The following is an 18,787-nucleotide window of genomic DNA, read 5'->3' on the forward strand; positions in this document are numbered from 1 at the left end:
GATTATAAACTCTTTGAGGGAAGGGACAGTATTTTTGGTCTGTGTTTGTACAGTGCCTAGCACAATGAAGATTTCATCCCTGACAGGACCCCTTAGGTGCTACTGCAAAGCAAATAAATAATAAATAATAATTGTGCCTGAGAGGGGATATCTCAGAGGCACATTCAGATTCAGTGACACCAAAATATTTCACAAATTCAATCCAGACCTGAGGAAGAGTTCTGTATAAGCTCAAAGGTTGTATCTCTCACCAACAGAAGTTGGCCCAATAAAAGATATTACCTCACCCACCTTGTCTCACAAATAATGTTAGTTTTGCTGAATTGTTCATTTGGGGGGCAGGGTGGGAGGGAAAAATGTCAAAAAAGGACAGAAAAATATCAAAAAAAATTTCGACTTTTTTTTAAAGTTTCGATTTTTCAGTTTGAAATAACATTCACTTCAACATTTCCTTTAATTTTATTTTAAATCCAAAAATGTTGAAAAATGGTTGAAATCAAAACAAGATATTTCACTTTTGTTGAAACAATTTTTTTTTTTTAATTTTTTTATTTGCCAAAAAGTTAAGACATTTTTTGTTTTCGGTCTGACGCAAAATGATTTTTTCAACTTTCCAAAATTGTCAGTTTACTAAAAAAAACCATGGTTCTCCCAGCTCTGCTCAGGGCTGTGTCTAAAGACACAATGTAGCCTTTTAAGTGTATGCTCTTAAATAACCAAAGACATTAAACATGCACAAGCAGGATGGGAGCAAAGGAAAAAATCAGAGGTTACAAATATCACGTAGAGCAAAACAATCACTAACGGTGAAATTGTTTTCAGCTCATTTTTCCTCACTCTTAAAAGATACAGGGGACTCCATGTCACAGCTAACATCAAATGCAATCCCCTTGACTGTGTGAGAAAATCTTCAAAAGGAGATTCCCCTTAATGATAGGGTACATGCAGTTCTTTGGAGAAATGCCAGCTGTCATTTATGCAAATACAAGATCTCTGAAAGAGTATTCCCTTCAGGGTTGTCTACATGGTGAGTTAATGTGTGGCAAGCCAGGATATGAATCTACAGCTCACCAGCTTGTTCTGCATTAATGGCCCACATGGGAGGTCCTGAAGTGCGCACTCTGACTTTCGCTGTGCTGTAGCGGTGGCCACATGGACATCAGTGAACCACAAACTGGTGAGCTGTAGAGTCACTTCCTGGCTTGCCACGCACTAACTCCCCATGTAGAATAGCTCTGTTGCACGGATTTCCCTAGGGACACCATCGCTGAATGTAAGAGACCTCAGGAAATATCTGATCTGATCTTCCCACCATCACATTCTAATATTGAGTTTTTGAAGTCATATTCATCACCTGGGGTCATGAAGACATTTTCCCTCGATGGTATATTATTACACAATTAAATATACTACAGGGGAGAGTTCAGGATTAGCTAGCGTCAGACAGGACACCGGACTACATAAACCAAAAAGTCTGTTCTTGTATAGCAATATGAACAGGCCAGTAGATCTACTTCTGCATCTCGTCTCCGATAGCAGAAAAAGCTGGATACTTCAAAAGCGAACAACACAGACACTCCCCCTGGGTTTGGCTCTGAACTAGAACCATAAATCACCGAGGCAAGTTGAAATTCAGCAGTTGGAAACTGGCACTCCCTGAAACTCAAAGGAGTTCAGATTCAGAAGCCAGCTTTTATCTAGTTGCCAGATGGCTTATTTGCTTGAAATATCTTCAGAGGACCTCTCCAAAGATTGATGATCTTCAGCGGCTCTCCTGAAGAACTGTACCTCCAGGGTAGTCATTGGCAGCATTGTCACTAGACTAACATTTTGGTAGGGTTCTCCGCTTCCAACGCCATGGTTAATTGTAAGGAATGGAATATGTATAAATAATATATGTTCAGGAAAACATCATCTCAAAAATGCATCTCCCACCAAAGGCTGGCAAAAGAGACAATTCAGATCTGATGGAAGGGTCCTTATGTGCTCCACCATTTGTAACTGGTGAAAGAATCCTATGGTATTGAATCAATGCAATCAGCATCCATCAGCAAAGACACTCCATGAAAATAATACAACAGAATGAGGAAACCGGCTATGAAAAATATAGAGATAGCCATCCAATTTGGAAGGAAAAAAATTCCAACATTCATGGTAGATGAAGTATAAATGCATTGTCAAACATCTATTGCTCAATATATAAAAACACTAAATATTTTAGCTCATTGTCAATTCACTATTAATTCAAGCACTGGATGTTTTAGACTAATGGGCTACAAACAGCCATGAAAAGAACAGAGATGGGAAAATCTGCAAGCAGATGATCTGTAAATAAATATTTGCATCAACCTTCATAAATATTTTGAAGAGCCGAATACTTCCAATTAGCTTCTTTTAATTGGTTCACACAGGGAATCTTGACAATTGAACTCCACCAGTTAATGAGCTTCTGTACATGGGTAGACATCTTTGCCCTTGTGTGTAGTTTTATATAATATCACAAGCTGCGAGTGTTTTTTTACAATGTGTTGGTGGGGAGCCAAGGACTTTATGCTATATAGCAGAATATAAAGGAACAGATGTCCTTGCTTAGATATGCCAGTGCACTGCACTGCAGATTTCCAAGCTCTACCACTGATGCTAGCAACTCCTGTCTGCCTGTTGATAATTTTTGTTAGCAGGTTGTTGCTCAGACAGGACTCTTAACTTTACTTAAAGCCAGGGATGCTGCTTCTTCAGTAGAACCAACATGATAGTCCTCTTTGCTCTCCCCCAACTCAACCTTCATGTGATTGGGCAGCACACACCCTTTTCTCAACCAATCATTATTATTAATAGTCTTTGAATGGGTTTCCCTTACTTAATATAAGTGCAAATCTTGCATCAAAAGCCCCTAGATCTAGACTTGTGCTCTGAAGCTAAATGAGTCACAAGCTTGACTTGTCACATACAGAATGTAATAACTAAGTACTAGGTTGGATGTGTAAACTGAATTTAATGGAATTTAAGTATATTATTTTTAATGATAGGCAGGGAGTCCAGTTTAGCAGACTCTTTTCCCACCACACTTCACTTCTGTCCCCTAGGAAGCCCACTTCCATCTTGCCTCCTGACCCCTCCCTCCAACATGCCTCCTTTCCACCCTCTTCCCACTTTATGCCAGGAGGAGCAGCTCCATGAGAAAAAGCAGTGATGCCATATGGGAGAACTGCTTCTGCCAGCTTTACACTGGCTGGAGATTCCTAGTACAGAGGGAAAATTCTCCAAGTGCTTTCTCTAGCCAACGTACATTCATTTAACAAGCTCACAAAGTGAACTGAAGCAGACCAGAGAATCTGGTCCTTTATCTTTTGTACTGAAGCATATTGTTATTTCTATACTAGAGTAAGGGCTCAATTATCTCACTTGCAAGATGATCTCCACTACGTTGTTTGCATGCTCCAAGAATTCTAGTAGATTATAGATGCACAATGTCCCCTTTACTGAACCTGTGCTGACTTCTCCTTATACCATGTTCATCTGGGTGTTCTATAATTTTATTTGTAATTATCATTTCAACTAATTCACCTTGGACTGAAGAAATTCTCACTGGTTCATAATTCCCAGGATCACTTTCTTAAAGTGAAATACCACATTTGCTGTCCTCCAAATTTCCATTATAGAGGCTGATTTTAATGAGATTGCATACTTTTATTAGCCACTTTATTTTTTGTCAGCCGCTTTATTTTTAAACTCCCTTTGAACTCATAGATGAATACAATCTATTATATATATATATCCTTATAACACACTATTCACAGTAAAGTCTGAGCTCCTTCCAGTAATGCATTGAGCAATGTGATTGACATCTATCATATTTGTTCTCTCATCCTCTCCCCGGGGGAAAAGCAAGTGCAGTGAAATGTTTTGGTTTAGGAATTTTTAAAAATATAATTTTACACACAGACACGTTGTTTTTATTACAGAAGGTAAGATCAAAAATTGCACCTTACACTTTGAGCAGAAGGTCCTGGGGACTCACTGCTCTTAAACATATCAGTTTGTTCCAGCACCTCCTCGTTTGATCTCTCAATCACAAGTGTTCAGGATTTGGCTTTTATGTCTCAACCAAATATAACAGCACAGAGCAATCCACACCATGCGAAGGAATTAGTTTGGTTCACAGTTGGAAGGAAGATGGTCATATAGTGAATCACCACCACCATTTTCTGGACAACCCTTTATTTACTTTGGAGTTCTTCCATCCAAATAATAATTAAACTCAACCATGTTTAGTTTGTGAGATCTTTTGATATACACCAAGGCAGTACAGCTGTATGATAATATGAAAAAAAATCAATATTCTGAGGTGAGCTAAAGTGGCAAAATTAATTCCTGATCCAACTCCATTGAAGTCAATGGAGGTTCATGTAAGATCAAATTCCTCCGTGATGTTTCAGTGCTTTTCCTGGGAATCCTTTCCTGTGTACACTAAACATGAGTAAACAGCCTTCTGAAAATTCACTATCACCGTGGACCAGCTTGCCTGGATGACATTTCCTAACAAAACTAACAAGATCAGGCTAGTGCAGAGGACTAAACGTGAGCTTGGAACATCAGACAGTGAATGGGAATTTTCATCAGAAGACACAAGCATCTGTTCTGATTAAGCACACCCTGTCTCTCCTCATTGACGATTATCTTATGCCTTGGTGTCACAGAATGTTAACAGTCAACAGAAAAACATTAACTAGCTACATTTTATGCTGGCTCTTTTTCCTCTGTTGACCCCACTAGCAACAACTGGTAAATACAGCTATTTCTGGCAAACATAATTATTTATAGCTAGTTCTGCATAATCAAGTATTTGGAACTTACATTGTGGATTTGACAAATTAGCAGCTACTGTGTGGTTTGGAAAATCTCCCAATATTTGCAGTAGGGGGATGGCCCAGAGGACAGCGTCCACACTGGGATATTTCAGATGTCAGAACAGCTATGTAAGCACTAAAAGCAACAGGCCTGGCTTGGTTTTGGTCTTTGTTCAAATCAGGAAGGAGATATAAGCATATTTTACTGTAGAAATCTGTGTGGCTTACAAAAATGTCATTTAATTCAATCCTAGAAGCCTGGGGTAGAGCCGAAGGGAGTCGTCAGGGATATATTTCTGCTAACATTGTGTGATATGATGCATTCCAAAGACCAATATTTGCTCTCCTGAATGTTATGGTTACACTGTGCTCTTTTCCTGCAGCCTCTATCTCCTAAAGATTTTTGCCACAAAATGGGAGAAAACATGGGTAGAAAGCTGTGCGCTATAGGCCTCATTTGAGGTCTTCATTGCCAAAGAAAGGTGCATTTTTACCTTTCTTTGGCAATGAAGACCTCAAATAGCTAACGAGTGTTTGCTATCTCACTGTGAAATCCTTGTGACGACCAGGCTCTGTAGTTTTTCCATGGTGTAGGTAGTCTAGGTGAACTACAGGTGGAGGGTTTAGTGTTGACCCTGCCTAGCTACATCACAGTAAGTATTGTCAGCATCTTCTCTCCACTAGGATTTCACAACAAGATAACTATTGCATGTGACTTACCTCACTGTTGCCACCTCCCTCTTTTTTGGCACTAAAGACAGCCTCCACGGGGACTGATTGCCTACACTCCCATTAATCTCCCTTGGAGTTGTGGATTTCAGCACCTCTGAAGATCAGATCCTACAGGAGCAGGCTGTGGCTTTGCCTGCTTTGTTGGTAAAAAGGTCGGACTCAGTCAAGCTGTCAATGATAATAACTTGTCTCCCTTCAGTGGCCTTGGAAGCAAATCAGGTGTAACTTCAGTGAAGTCAGTTGAATTCTGAGGGGGCAAAGCTCTGTGGGATCAATATAAAGTCCAGTTTGTCCATTTATTTGCCTAATCTTCCCTCTTTGGGGATGCCATTATTTTGACATCCAGGAGCAAGTTCTGATCATTTTGCCAATAGCAGAAAAATAGGTTGATAGAAAGACAAAAGACTAAACCACGTGGAAACCACTCTTCCCCCCACAGTTTCTCCCCCTGTAACTCTCAACAAAATTTCTATTTTACCAGGATAAACTTCAAATCATGGATTTATTTTTTGTAGACTTAATAGTTGACTGTGCCTTCACTTTATCTTCGCTTGGGTATACAATTATAGTGCAAGCCCTTAAAATGTTTTAAAGAAAAAATGAATTAATCTTTTGTGATGCAGTAAGTGGTCCGAGCCCTTTTAAAACTATTTCTGCTCTTCCCCATGTTTCATCAAGATGTACTGCAGGAATTCATCTGCACAGATCAGTGTTTGGCTGTGGAATAAAAGTGACACCCCTTTAGGCAGTCAAAGAATTCATGCAAAGCATATTGCAAAGGAAATAATGTTCACTTTCCAACTTAAAATTAGTATTTTTAGTTCAGTCACTGGTACAGAAATTGTGCACCTAGTTTGCTGGAGAACGAAACACAGAAGGCATCCAAGTTAATAAAATATCCAGCAAATTCTCCTGTCTGGGTGCAGCAGTGCTGTCGCGGCAGTATAGAAAATCCACTCCTGAGAAAACTGGAAATAAAGACTACAAGGAGGGGAAAAAAAAAGAGTATGAAATATTGCTAATGCAGTGTTCAAGCCCTCACCACAGAGGTAATACTAATGTTAGAGACCCATGAACTTCTTGAGAAAGATGGTCTTGGCTATGGGACTCTAGGAGATCTGGTTGATTTCTTGAGTGAACTTGGTCAAATCACTGGAGGCTTGATAAAGCACATTGAAATCAAAAAGTCTTTCCATTGACTTCAGTAGGCTTTGTGTCAGGCCCTAAGGTCCCAGGCCTACAAATACATATGCATTTGCTTAACTTGAAGTATACAAGCAGCCCACTAAGGTCTATTTTTCAGTAAGTTCATAGATTCATAGATTCATAGATTCATAGATTCTAGGACTGGAAGGGACCTCGAGAGGTCATCGAGTCCAGTCCCCTGCCCGCATGGCAGGACCAAATACTGTCTAGACCATCCCTGATAGACATTTATCTAACCTACTCTTAAATATCTCCAGAGATGGAGATTCCACAACCTCCCTAGGCAATTTATTCCAGTGTTTAACCACCCTGACAGTTAGGAACTTTTTCCTAATGTCCAACCTAGACCTCCCTTGCTGCAGTTTAAGCCCATTGCTTCTTGTTCTATCCTCAAAGGCTAAGGTGAACAAGTTTTCTCCCTCCTCCTTATGACACCCTTTTAGATACCTGAAAACTGCTATCATGTCCCCTCTCAGTCTTCTCTTTTCCAAACTAAACAAACCCAATTCTTTCAGCCTTGCTTCATAGGTCATGTTCTCAAGACCTTTAATCATTCTTGTTGCTCTTCTCTGGACCCTTTCCAATTTCTCCACATCTTTCTTGAAATGCGGTGCCCAGAACTGGACACAATACTCCAGCTGAGGCCTAACCAGAGCAGAGTAGAGCGGAAGAATGACTTCTCGTGTCTTGCTCACAACACACCTGTTAATACATCCCAGAATCACGTTTGCTTTTTTTGCAACAGCATCACACTGTTGACTCATATTTAGCTTGTGGTCCACTATAACCCCTAGATCCCTTTCTGCTGTACTCCTTCCTAGACAGTCTCTTCCCATTCTGTATGTGTGAAACTGATTTTTTCTTCCTAAGTGGAGCACTTTGCATTTGTCTTTGTTAAACTTCATCCTGTTTAACTCAGACCATTTCTCCAATTTGTCCAGATCATTTTGAATTATGACCCTGTCCTCCAAAGCAGTTGCAATCCCTCCCAGTTTGGTATCATCCGCAAACTTAATAATCGTACTTTCTATACCAATATCTAAGTCGTTAATGAAGATATTGAACAGAGCCGGTCCCAAAACAGACCCCTGCGGAACCCCACTCGTTATGCCTTTCCAGCAGGATTGGGAACCTTTAATAACAACTCTCTGAGTACGGTTATCCAGCCAGTTATGCACCCACCTTATAGTAGCCCCATCTAAATTGTATTTGCCTAGTTTGTCGATAAGAATATCATGCGAGACCGTATCAAATGCCTTACTAAAGTCTAGGTATACCACATCCACAGCTTCTCCCTTATCCACAAGACTCGTTATCCTATCGAAGAAAGCTATCAGATTGGTTTGACATGATTTGTTCTTTACAAATCCATGCTGGCTGTTCCCTATCACCTTACCACCTTCCAAGTGTTTGCAGATGATTTCCTTAATTACTTGCTCCATTATCTTCCCTGGCACAGAAGTTAAACTAACTGGTCTGTAGTTTCCTGGGTTGTTTTTATTTCCCTTTTTATAGATGGGCACTATATTTGCCCTTTTCCAGTCTTCTGGAATCTCTCTCGTCTCCCATGATTTTCCAAAGATAATAGCTAGAGGCTCAGATACCTCCTCTATTAGCTCCTTGAGTATTCTAGGATGCATTTCATCAGGCCCTGGTGACTTGCAGGCATCTAACTTTTCTAAGTGATTTTTAACTTGTTCTTTTTTTATTTTATCTGCTAAACCTACCCCCTTCCCATTAGCATTCACTAGGATAGGCATTCCTTCAGACTTCTCGATGAAGACCGAAACAAAGAAGTCATTAAGCATCTCTGCCATTTCCAAGTTTCCTGTTACTGTTTCTCCCTCTTCACTAAGCAGTGGGCCTACCGTGTCTTTGGTCTTCCTCTTGCTTCTAATGTATTGATAAAAAGTCTTCTTGTTCCCCTTTATTCCCTTAGCTAGTTTGAGCTCATTTTGTGCCTTTGCCTTTCTAATCTTGCCCCTGCATTCCTGTGTTGTTTGCCTATATTCATCCTTTGTAATCTGTCCTAGTTTCCATTTTTTATATGACTCCTTTTTATTTTTTAGATCATGCAAGATCTCGTGGTTAAGCCAAGGTGGTCTTTTGCCACATTTTCTATCTTTCCTAACCAGCGGAATAGCTTGCTTTTGGGCCCTTAATAGTGTCCCTTTGAAAAACTGCCAGCTCTCCTCAGTTGTTTTTCCCCTCAGTCTTGATTCCCATGGGACCTTACCTATCAGCTCTCTGAGCTTACCAAAATCCGCCTTCCTGAAATCCATTGTCTCTATTTTGCTGTTCTCCCTTCTACCCTTCCTTAGAATTGCAAACTCTATGATTTCATGATCACTTTCACCCAAGCTGCCTTCTACTTTCAAATTCTCAACGAGTTCCTCCCTATTTGTTAAAATCAAGTCTAGAACAGCTTCACCCCTAGTAGCTTTTTCAACCTTCTGAAATAAAAAGTTGTCTGCAATGCAGTCCAAGAATTTGTTGGATAGTCTGTGCCCCGCTGTGTTATTTTCCCAACATATATCCGGATAGTTGAAGTCCCCCATCACCACCAAATCTTGGGCTTTGGATGATTTTGTTAGTTGTTTAAAAAAAGCCTCATCCACCTCTTCCACCTGGTTAGGTGGCCTGTAGTAGACTCCTAGCATGACATCACCCTTGTTTTTTACCCCTTTTAGCCTAACCCAGAGACTCTCAACACTTAAGTTAAGCCATTGAAGTCCAGGGGACTACTTTAGTACTCACAGGCATCGACTTTCCAAAGCACTGGGGGATGCCCGACCCCAGGCTCCGTCCAAGGCCCTGCCCCCACTCCACCCCTTCCCTCACAGCCGCACCCCGTCTCTTCCCCCCTGCCCAGTTCCTCCCCCTCCCCCCGAGCACACTACATCCTACCTCCTCCCCTCCCTCCCAACCTCCTGCATGCCGCAAAACAGCTGTTCATGGCGGGCTGGAGGCGGTGGGAGGGAGAGGGGAGGCTCTGATTCACGGAGCCTGCTGATAGGGGGGCTGCCAGTGGGTGCTCAGCACCCACCATTTTTTCCCCGTGGGTGTTCCAGCCCGGGAGCATCCTCAGAGTCGGCGCCTATGTTAGTACTGATGTACTAAACAGAAATTTCCATTAAATCACCAAAATGAAAGCTTCAAATGTATTCTGCTTAGAAAAGAGACAACTAGAATCATGAATGGTGTGGGGAAAGTGAATAGAGAAGTATTATTTACTCCTTCACATAACACAAGAACCAAGGGTCACTCAGTAAAATTATAGGCAAACTTAAGGAAGTACTTCTTCACCCAATGCACGGTCAGCCTGTGGTACTTGTTGCCAGGAGTGTTGTGAAGGCCAAAAGTATAACTGGGGTCAAAAAAGAATTAGATAGTTAATGAAGGATAGGTCCATCAATGGCTATTAGCCAAGATGGTCAGGGACACAACCCCATGCTTTGGGTGTCCCTAAACCTCTGACTGCCAGAAGCTGGGACTGGACGACGGGGGGTAGATCACTCCATAATTGCCTTGTTTTGTTCATTCCCTGTGAAACATCTGGCATTGGCTACTGTCAGAAGACAGGATACTGGGCTAGATGGACCATTGGTCTGACCCAGTATGGCTGTTCTTATGTTCTAGGGTGACCAGATGTCCTGATTTTATAGGGACAGTCCCGATATTTGGGGCTTTTTCTTATATAGACTCCTATAACCCCCTCACCCCCTGTCCTGATTTTTCATACTTGCTATCTGGTCAGCCTATTATGTTCTCATGAACATATTCAAAGACGTATAATAAAAAATTGCATTTTTAGGAGAATGCAGACTCTGCTACCCCAGGAATGCATATTAATTCCTGTTTTTAGTTAAGTATCTAGCAGTTGCAATTTAATAGAAGACTTAGTCAAAAATGGATTTTTGGAGGTATAGCCCTAAGGGTACCAAAAAGGAATGCTCTCCAAACCTATACACTCAGTAGGTCACTGATATAATGAAGGCATATGCAGCTGCTACCCCTTACTCTAAGGTGTAAAATATTAAATTATTTACTTCTTAGAGACACAACAAGAATAAAAACCAGAAACAACCTATCAAATATCTTATTAGGAGCATAGGAATTGCCAGACTGGATCAGACCCAAGATCTATTTTGTCTGGTATCCTGTCTCTGGCAGTGGCTTCACAGGAAGTTGTCAGAACACCACAGCAGGCATATGTGGGATAACCTGCTCCCCATATCATCCTCATCTCTAATAGTTGGAGGTTGGCTCAAACCCGGAAGCACGAGGTTTAATATCACTTCCAAAATGTGTTGTCATTAATCACGGTAACTCTGGATGCCTTGATACCCATCTCATTATTGATCCACAGGCACCATAAACAGAACCAGTGGTGATTACTAGGTTATGATAGTACATCTGGAAGTGATAACTACATGAAGCTCTACTTCCGGGACATCAGAATAGGAGACAGTTGAGAGGGTCTTCTTTGTGGGTGGTATGTTTGATGATGACTACATTCAAAATTGTCACATATGGAGGTATGGTAGGATTCATAGATTCTAAGGCCAGAATGGACCACCATTGGGCATCTAGTCTGACCTTCTGTGTAGCATAGGCCATAGAACTTCCCCAAAATAATTACTGTTTGAAACAGCAGATCTTTTTTAAAAAAAGAATCTAAATTTGATGTAAAGCTACAGCAACTTTTACTCTTCACACTCCATGAATACACTGTGATGTGAACCCACAGCCACTAGCATTAGCAGCAGGCTCCATGCCCCACGCCACCAGGAATCTATAAACATAGTACCACAGCTGACCTACCAGTTAGTTTCATGCACCAGTCAAAGCAGTACATATATTCACAAACAGCATCCTAGTATCTGCAGTGCCAAAGGTAAACCAAACACAGTGACCCAAGTAATATTCAATTACTGCTCTTCTCAGGGTCCTTTAATAGTACAGGAAAAAGAAACATCAATGCGTTAAAAAGAATCAGAAATTAATAATGTTCAGGCTGCTTTTCATTTGTTTCTTGTGTACTCCTAATGTGCGATTGATACATAGCACTGCCTTGTTCCATTGTACAGGTCTAAATGAATTCTTATTTCCCCACCAATGTTCTTATGTGACGAGCATCACGAAACATGAATTCTTGAAACTGAAGAGACAACTTGATATCAAGGGTATTTCAAAATAGAAATTCCAGTCCAATGTCAAATAGCTCAAGCTAAGGAATCAAGTAATCACTAAACACTTAGAAATGCTCACAAGAAAGAGAGAGAAAAGAGGTAAAGGATTTAACAATAAGATGACTATTTTCTTATGCTAACCCTCAGATGCCATAGCAAAAAGTCCACCTTACAGAGCTGCGAAAGCTACTTTTCTCTCTTTTTAAACAAGCATAAATTGGATAGTGCTACAATGTTTCCTTAGCCTAATCGCTTGAAAGTTAAGAGTGCAATTTTAAAGGTTTTGGCCAAGAGTCTGGCTCTCAGAAAACATGTTAAACATTCATACCATTCATGGTTTTCTAGCTGATAACACTCAGGCAGGCATCTCTGGAGGAATTTTACACGCTGTGCAGAACTTGGTGGTTTCAATTATAGCTGGACACCATCCAAAGCCTTGAATCCAGACACACTCAGACTCTGGGGAGTTTGGCTCAGTAGCCATATTTCACCGCTCAGCTTCACTTTTACTTTTCATGAGTTATCATCAAGTACAAATTCCAGAAATTCAATGTGAAAATCAGATGAAATAGGGAATAGAACTAATCTAGGGAATAGATCCCAGGTCTCCTGACTCCCAGTAAGTAAGTGAAAGTTTATAAAATGTCACAATAACCTATAACAACAAATGTTGATGGAAAAAGGTACAAAAAGGAGACAGAAAGTCTGAATTAGTCCAAACAAAAGACCAACTGACATAACTCAAAGACTGTTAAGATCATGCCTGGTAAACAAGAGGAGTTGAAGACCGAAAATTAATAAACCAAAATTGGCATGTCAGATATTAGGCCTAAGTGATGAACAAAATAATGAGGGGATGGATTATTCCACCCATCACTCCCCCTTTTGGAAAGAAAGAGACTTTGGTGAGAAAAATTGGCTACTGGAACAAGCTTCACCACTCCCATTGTCTCCTGTGCCCCAGGCTTTCGTCATCCTGGGTGTGAAAGATGTCCTGACCAGACCAGGCCAGAGAGAGAAGCCAGAGAACATCAACACCTCTACTGGCTCCAGCTGAAGCCCACCCACCACCTGGGATGAAACGGAATCAGACTTTAACTATAGCAGCTCCAGCCCATCTCAACCAACTTCTCCTTTTCCCCCACATTACCATCTTTGAGATTATTTAAAAGACTGTCAAACAAGGTTTATCCCCCCAGGGTCTCTCATCTCCCACTCTCTGGCCCAATGGCTGTTCTACTGTGGATAAAAACTTCAATCATCACTGGGCGAGAGAGAGCGCACTTGAAAATCTGGCCCTGAGCTTTTTATTTTTAATTTAGCCGCACAGCCTTATTCTGACCTTGCTTACACCAGTGTAAAGCAGTGTTAGTGAGATCCAAATCAGGCTCTAAATCTTCTCCCACCATCACCTCAAAACCCCCCTCATGTACACAGGCAATGCATAGGAAATAAAATGAGATTAGAATGCTCTAGAGGCAACCAGGACCCTTGGGGCTTTCTTGTTTTGTGATTTTGCCACTGCCACTGACTTGTTTTGTGATTTTGATCGAGTCACCTAGCCTCTCGGTGCTTCCATTTCTCTCTGTAAAATGGAAATAGTGATATTCGCCTACCACACAGGATGTCCCGAGGCTTATTTAACTAGGACCTGATTCTGCAACCCTTATGTTGAGGAATTTGCTCACATGAATTGCCCCATTGAGTTCAATGGGAGTAAGTATGACTTGTAGTGAGGAAGCATACAGAATCAGGCTCATAATGTTTGTAAAGAAGAAGGTGTACCGATCAGCAGAACAAGGACAACCTCAATATAAAATTGTTAGCAAAGAAACATTAAATAAATCTTTGCGTTAATGGCTATCACCTTAGCTTCCTTTCGTCTCCTTTCCATCCCTCAGTAAACCTTGGCAACACATTGAAACGCTCCCAGAGAGGAAACAAAAGCCTCTAACAAGTGACAGGCAGAGAAACCTCACAGCAGCCTCTTCATGTAGCGACAGTAGAGGGCTAACTACAAGGCCATGCCTTGGATTTTCTAATTGCAAACACAATAGCAGTTTTGTTGAATATCTGCACTGAAATACAGGACAAAATGTTTTTCCAAATTAGGCTCATTATCTTTGGTACTTTTATGGCCCCCACTATCACAGCCCCTCAGTCTTTTAATGCCTTTATCTTCTCAACTCCCCTGTGAAGTAGGGCAGTGCTGTTTACATTACATTACATTACAGATGAGGAACCGACGCAGAGAGTCGAAGTGACTCGCCCAAGGTCCTACAGGAGTACACATCAACCCATTTCTCCCAGGGCCTAGGCTAGTGCCCTAATCAGGGGACCATCCTTTCTTTCTTATTTAGCTGACTCCAGTGGGTTGTATAGGCAAAATGGAGGGCAGACTTTGGCATTATGGAAGGGATCCACAAAATTAATTAGGCACCTAAACCCTTGACTTAGGCACCTAAGTCCCAGTTTGGGCTCCACAAAACTCCAGCCAAACCCAGTGGATGCCTAATCTTACTCAGTGCCTGACTTTTCAGGGTACAAGTTCCCCAGGTGCCTATGTTTCAGGGTCTGAGCATGTGCACGGCTTCCTCCTTCCAGGTGTGCAGACACCTAATTCCCTCTCCCCGTCTCTCTCCGGCCCAATGACTATTTCAGTATTTATCCACAATGGAACAGTCACTGGGCCAGAGAGATGGGGGTAGGGCAACCACCTGGGAAGACCCTGGGTCCAGTCCCCATGCTGTAACCACGCTTTCATTATTTGTCCAGAGTACAACAGGTGAGACTGAGGGAACCCAACCTCAGAATAGTCCATAGCTCAGTGGTTCAACCACCACTCCTGGGACGTAGAAGTCTCCTATTCAAATCCTCTCTCTGCCTCCAGAGGCAAAAGAGGAATTTTTTTTTTTAATGGAGATATCCCATCTCCTAGAACTGGAAGGGACCTTGAAAGGTCATCAAGTCCAGCCCCCTGCCTTCACTAGCAGGACCAAGTACTGATTTTGCCCCAGATCCCCAAGTGGCCCCCTCAAGGATTGAACTCACAACCCTGGGTTTAGCAGGCCAATGCTCAAACCACTGAGCTATCCCTCCCCCCATTGGGTCTGCCACATCCCAGGCAAGCACTTTAACCACTGGGCTAAAAGTTGGGAGGCAGTGGCTCTGCCTCCTCCTTTGACCATTTTGTCAGGGGTGAGATAGGTGTCTAACTCATTCCTGAAGAAACACCTCAGGGGCCAAAGCTATCTGAAGCCAGGCAGCAGGTTCCCCTGCGTGGATTGGTACACAGAACTAGGCACCTTCCTGCAGCCTGAATTTAGGCACCTATCTTAGAGGCAGAGCATAGGGCTCATCAGCATCTCCCAGTGGCTACCTTAGGCAGTTCCCTGCCTAGCGTGCCAGCTTGTGAGGATTACCTTCTGAGGCGCCCACCTATCTCTCCCTATTCAAGGTATAGGGAGCCTAGGTACCTAACTTGGCTTTGTGGACCGCAGCATCATCCCTGGATTTTCTGGATGCCTAAAAGTTAGGTGCCATGCTACTCAGCATTACAATGCCTAAGTCATCTTCATGGCACCCACTGAAAGCAATGAAAGTTAGGCACCCAAATTCTTCTGAAAATCCCACTAGGCGTAGGCACCTGGTATCTTTAAAAATCTGTCTCAGAGTTCAGCGAGATTACCTATCTAAGTAAAGTGATTCATGTGTGTAACTGTTCACAGATCAGGGCCTTTGACAGAAAACTACTAGTTAGAGTGGAAGGTATTGGAAGGATTATTACAGCCCCAGTCTTAGAACCTGTATACCACAGACTTGATCGGTACAATTGATTTGAAAGAGGCAAATTTAAGCCTTCAGGGCAAAAGAAACAAAAGCATTATTTCTAGGGATGGACAAGCCAGTTAGTCCAGCATAAAAACCTTGCCCCATATGCCTTCACTCTAACCTCAAATCCAGTATTTCTGTGACACGGTCTGCATCCAAGAAGAGGAAGTGGCAAAGTCCCAGCAGAAAGACTGCTGATTAAACAGCATCTCACTGTAACAGAGCTGGGCAAAAAATTTTTGAAGGAAGAATTTATTTAGCAAAAAACATGGTCCCAGATTGATCAAAACTATTAATGAATTTGGATTGAATTCGGTGAATAGTTGCAGGGAAAAAAAAAGGTCCCTAAACTCAAATTGTTTTGTTTTGACATTTTCAAAATGAAATGTTTTGACTTTTTGTTTTGAAATGATGCTTCATTTCATAATGTAGCTAGCCTTTTTTTTAAAAAAAATAATGGTTTAAAAACATCCAAAATGAAACAAAATGGAAAAACAAATCAAAAACTTTTTTTGAAATAATTGAGGAGGGTGGATTTTTCGGCTTGGCCACGAACGCAAAAAATCAATTACTTCCTCAGCTCTACTCATTGACCATGTCAGATGGCCAATAGTAATGGAAAGTCTCCCTGAAACTTTCTTCCATGACCTGCTTTAACAGTTTTAGGTTTACCGTGGGCTTGAGTCTATGCTCACTGAAGCCAATGGCAAAGTTCCCATTGACTTGAATGGTACAGGATCAGGTCTCATATGGGATACTGGCTTGAGGAGAGGAAAAGAGGGGGGAGAAAATGCTTGTTAGATGGAAATTATAAAGAGCCATCACAAGGTGTGTCAGAGTGTTCCCTCAGCTACCCGATGTGCCACACAGCCTGGCCCGCTTCTGCAGACTCTTATTCACAACATACACACAATCTGTCTTTTCCCTCTGTGTACCTTTAATCTTTAGATTCCAAGCATTGCAGAACATAGTGTCAGGAGGCGGCTTCCACCCTGGCTTCTCTACCACATCCACTTCACTGTCTGAGTTCCCCCCACCTTTATTCCTGTTCCTGCCTGTTATATAGCTTCCCTTATTGAGCTAATTATCTCATTAGCCCTACCATCGCCCCCACGTGTCAACAGTACCCACCATAACAAGTTAATAGATTCCAGTGACGTCTGTAATCTTCTGTTATGCAATTATCTAAGTGACCAGGGTGTTACAGCTAGCACTCTGTCACACTAGGGTTAAATGCCTGCAAGCAGCATGAGGACTATTTAAAAACACCACAGTAGAGACTCAAGCTAAATACATCCCCCAAATTAGAAAAGTCTATAAGAGGACCAAAAGAATGCCACCATAGCTAAACAACAGAGTAATGGAGGCTGTTAGAGACAAAAAGGCATCGTTTAAAATTTAGAAGTCAGATCCTCATAAGGATAATAGGACAGTGCACAAACTCTGGAAGGTTAAGTGTAAAAGTATAAGAAGGCTGGCCAAGAAAGAATTTGAGAAGGAACTTGCTAAAGATGCAAAAATGAACAATAAGATTTTTTAAGTACATCAGAAGCAGGAAGCCTGACAAACAGGTAGTGGAGCCACTAAATGACGAAGGTGCTAAAGGAGCACTCAAAGAAGACAAGGCCATTGCATAGAAGCTAAATGATTTCTTTGCATCAGTCTTCACTGCAGAGGACATGGGGGACATACCTCCATCAGAGCTATCCTCTTTTGGATAACAGTGAAGTAAACAGTGAAGAGTGAACAGTGAAGTGGCAAAGTTTGCCAGTGATACAAAATTATTCAAAATAGTTCAGTCCAAAGCAGACTACAAGGAGTTATAGAAGGATCTCATAAAACTGGGTGACTGGGCAACAAAATGGCAGATGAAATTCAACCTTGATAAGTGCAAAATAATATACATTGCGGAAAAAAATCCCAAACCATATATATAATGATGGGTTGTAAATTAGCTATTACCACTCAAGAAAGAGATCTTGGAGAGTCCAAGGATAGGACTCTGAAAACTTCAGCTCAATGCGCAGCAGTGGTCAAAAAGCTAATAGTATTTTAGGAATTATTAGGAAAGAGATAGAAAATAAGACTGAAAATATCATAATGCCACTATATACATCCAGGTGCGCCCACACCTTGAATACTGTGTCCAGTTCTGGTCACCCCATCTCAAAAAGGATATAGTGGAATGGGAAAAGGCTCAGAGAAGGGCAACAAAGATGATCAAGGGTATGGAACGACTTCCAGAAGAGAAGAGACTAGAAAGATTAGGTCTGTTCTGCTTAGAAAGGAGGTCACTTATGGGGGGACATGATACAGGTCTGTAAAATTCTGAATGGTGTGAAATAAAGAATTATTTACCCTTTCTCACAATACAAAAACCAGGGGCCACTTGATGAAATTAATAGGCAGCAGGTGGACTACAAACAAGAGCAGGTATTTTTTCACACAATGCACAATTAACCTTTGGAACTCATTGCCATGGGATGTTGTGAAGGCCAAAAGTACAACTGGGTTCAAAAAAGAACTAGATAAGTTCATGGAGGATAGGTCCATCAATGGCTATTAACCAATATGATCAGGGACAAAACCCCATGCTCAAGGTGACCCAAACCCTCTAAGCTACCAGAAGCTGGGAGGGAAAGACAGGGATGGATCACCCAACTGCGCTGTTCTATACACTCCCCCTGAAGCTCTGGCATGAGACAGGAAAGTAGGCAAGATGGACCATTGGTCTGACCCACTATGGCAGTTATTGTGTTCTTAAAAGAAGCATTATGGAGACAAAGCAATTTTGATGGCATAAGTTAGACCAACACAAAACCCCTGGGACCGCCTCACATTCCTCTTACATTCCAAATCCCATCAGAATCATTGGGAGTTTTGCATGCACAAAGATGGCAGGATCTATCCCGAATATTTATTATTTACATGGCACCATTGTGCTTGGTGTTTTAGAATGTGACTTGTTCTAGGCAA

Source organism: Terrapene carolina, unplaced genomic scaffold, assembly GCF_002925995.2.
Source record: "Terrapene carolina triunguis isolate 2854851 unplaced genomic scaffold, T_m_triunguis-2.0 Scaffold192, whole genome shotgun sequence".
In the NCBI taxonomy this organism is placed as follows: domain Eukaryota; kingdom Metazoa; phylum Chordata; order Testudines; family Emydidae; genus Terrapene; species Terrapene triunguis.